The sequence below is a fragment of the Chiloscyllium plagiosum genome, chromosome 10 (assembly GCF_004010195.1).
Source record: "Chiloscyllium plagiosum isolate BGI_BamShark_2017 chromosome 10, ASM401019v2, whole genome shotgun sequence".
Classification (NCBI taxonomy): Eukaryota; Metazoa; Chordata; class Chondrichthyes; order Orectolobiformes; family Hemiscylliidae; genus Chiloscyllium; species Chiloscyllium plagiosum.
Window position 1 is genome coordinate 5,815,951 of NC_057719.1, and position 3,368 is coordinate 5,819,318.

At 41.6% G+C, this 3,368-nt stretch overlaps 1 protein-coding gene across 2 annotated transcripts in view; it reads left to right on the plus strand.

Moving 5' to 3' along the window:
• Positions 1–3,368, plus strand: part of ttc7b (tetratricopeptide repeat domain 7B) — a 355,708-nt gene that overhangs the window by 99,428 nt on the left and 252,912 nt on the right. The window lies entirely within an intron of this gene.

A 3,368-nucleotide genomic window follows, 5' to 3' on the forward strand; every position in this document is an offset into this window, starting at 1 on the left:
ACGTGCAAACTCCACACAGTCAGTCGCCTGAGGCGGGAATTGAACCCGGGTCTCAGGCGCTGTGAGGCAGCAGTGCTAACCACTGTGCCACCGTGCCGCCCGTTTCCTTAATTCTACTTGCTAAAGCTATTTCATGACCCCTTTTAGCCCGCTTGATTGCTTGTTTAAGACTTGTTCTACTCTTCCGATATTCCTCCAGGGCCCGTTCTGTTCTTAGCTTATGTTCACTTCCTTATGTTCACTTCCCTTTTCCTCTTGGCTAGTTGTACAATTTCTCCTGTCATCCATGGTTCATGTATCTTACCCTTCCTATCCTTTGCCTTCAACGTGACATGCCTATCCTGCACTACCACTAACCTATCTTTGAAAGCCTCCCACATCCCAAATGTGGACTTCCCCTCAAATAGCTGTGTCCAATCCACATTTCCCAACTCCTGCATAATTTTGATATAATTGGCTTTGGCTCATTTTAGTACTCTTCCCTTAGGATCACTCTCTTCTTTATCTACAAGTATTCTAAAACATACAGAATTGTGGTCACTGTTCCCAAAGAAACCCCCCACCGCAACTTCTATCACCTGTCCTGCCTCGTTCCCCAGTATCAGGTCCAATATGGCCCCTTCCCTCGTCGGACTATTGACTTACTGCTCTAGAAGAATGGCCACCATATTCAGCTCTACCTTCCAACTTTCTTTAATTTTTGGGAAATTACTCCTGTCATCCACTGTGAGGACTGATGCGAAGTAATTATTCAGTTCCTCAATCATTTCCTTGTTCCCCAGTGTCTATTTCTCCAGTGTCATTTTCCAGCAGCCCGATGTCCACTTTTGCCTCTGTTTTGCCATTTATATATGTGAAGAAACTCTTGCAGTCTTCCTTTATATAACTGGCTAGCTTACCCTCATATTTAATCTTCTGCCTTTTTTTTGTGGCCCTCTATTGGTCTTTGTAAGCTTCCCAGTCCTCTAGTTTATCACCCTTCGCTACTTCGCATGCTTTCTCTTTTACTTTTATGCTGTCCCAGACTTCCCTAGTCAGCCACGGTTGTCTTATTCTCCCTGCATCATGTTTCTTTTTCCTCAAGATGAATCTTTGCTGTGTCTCCTGAATTACTCCCAGAAACCCTTGTCTTTTCTGTAAGGCTCCTCTCCCAGTCAATTCTATCCAGCTCCTCCCTCATACCTCAATAGTTGCCTTTGTTCAGCTATAATACTATTACCTTTGATTTTATCTTCTCCCTCTCAAATTGCAGAGTAAATTCAATCGTATTATGATCACTGCCTCCTAAGGGTTCCTACACCTTAAGCTCCCTTACCAAGTCTGTCTCATTACACAGCACTAAATCCATATTGCTTGGTCCCTAATGGGCTCCAACACAAGCTGTTCCAAAAAGCCATCTCGCAGGGCTTCCACAAATTCCTTTTCTTGCAATCCACTACCAACCTGATTTTCCCAGTCCACCTGCATATTGAAGTCCCCCATGATCATTAGGTTCATGACTAGGAATTAAATTCTGCACCTTACACAAAGATAGGAATCATGATAATTGACATAAAGAAGTAGGGTGCTAGCTAATGGGAAGGTGCAAAGATTGTCAAAACAGATGATAAGAACTACAAAAGAGAGTCTAAAGAGAAATATGCCAATATTCACTCATTTAACTGGTAAAGTGGTATTTGCTGTGTGCAGGGTTAGTTGGATTTTTTTCGTAAAATTACTTATCTGAGGTTAATGTGATCAGAGCTTGGAGTTATCAAAGCACTTTTGTTGATTTTATGCATTGACGTGGAGCAGGGGAGATTAAATTCAGAACCAACTAGCAATTTATTTGATAGTATAACAGTGATCATCATGTTGAGAATAGGGGCAGATCTTGCAGTCAAACACCATTTAGTTTTCATTGCTTCTTGAGCAGAATGATATAAAAATAAAATAATTTATGGTCAAAGTTGGGATGATATAATGCTCAAGGGCCTATGCAAACTCTTAGTTATTACACTAAGAGCATGCTATTTGTAACACCAAAGGGACTCACCTAAGTTTTGCAAATTGAACTGGTTGACTTTTGTCCTTCCTCTTGACAGTACATGAAAGCCAAATGGACTTGTAAAGTGGAATCGTTTGGTCAGCTGAATTAATTCCATAGCATTAATATGGTGCTCAAATTATATAGCTTCCAAGTTATCTTAGGTAGTAGCGAGTTTTGAGAAGATTTGTAGTTCAGGTTGAGGTTCTGGATGTAGGTTTGCTCGCTGAGCTGGAAGGTTCGTTTCCAGATGTTTTGTCACCATACTAGGTAACATCTTCATGTTACCTGCCAGGAGATGTTACCTGGTTGGGTGACGAAACATCTGGAAAATAATCTTTCAGCTCAGCGAGCAAACCTACATCCAGTATCTTAGGTAGTAGTTAGGATGCTGCAATCCACCCAGATTTATTTTGTCAACTCAAGTGTTGTAATCCTGCACTTTTCCCCCTTACCTGCTACTGTCAGATTCAAATTTTCATGTTTTGAAGTGTAACTACTTATCGTACTGTTGTGTTAACTAGAGGCTGCAATGTATACTAGTTACAGAATGTATTGCAGCAACTTACCAATGTTTTCTTGGCAGCCCCTGTCAAACACAGCCTCTCCTGATGAAGGGCTCCTTCCGAAATTTCGATTTTCCTGCCTCTCGAATGCTGCCTGACCTGCTGTGCATTTCCTGCATCACTCTAATCTTGACTCTCTCACTAGAATACAAGGGTAATAGGCACATGGGAATACACTCCTCCACCTTCCTCGCCCAAAAAAACATTGAACCTCATTCTGATTTCTGTATGTCCTTACCCAACAGCACTGTGTGACCAGATTTACTCATTCAACACTTTTAAATTCGATTTATTAATGTCTTGTGTACCTAGGTACAGGGTGAAAAGTTTGTTTTGTGTGCTGTAAAGGCAGATCATACAAAGTGTATTTGTGTATTAGAACAGAGTGAGTAATACAATGTTATGGCTGCAAAGAAGGCACACAAAGAACGAGATCAACATTAAGTTTAAAATTTGAGAGGTCCATTCAGAAGTCTAATAATCAATAGACAATAGGTGCAGGAGTAGGCCATTCAGCCCTTCAAGCCTGCACCACCATTCAACATGATCATGGCTGATCATGCAATTTCAGTTTCCCACTCCCTCACTCTCTCCATACCCCTTGATCCCTTTAGCTGCAAGGGCCAAGTCCAGCTCCCTCATGAATATATCTAATAAACTGGCCCCAACAGCTTCCTGTGGTAGAAAATTCCACAGGTTCATAAATGTCTGAGTGACGAAATTCTTCCTCACCAAGGCCCTGTCATCCTTACTCCAATACTCAAATCCTCTTGCTA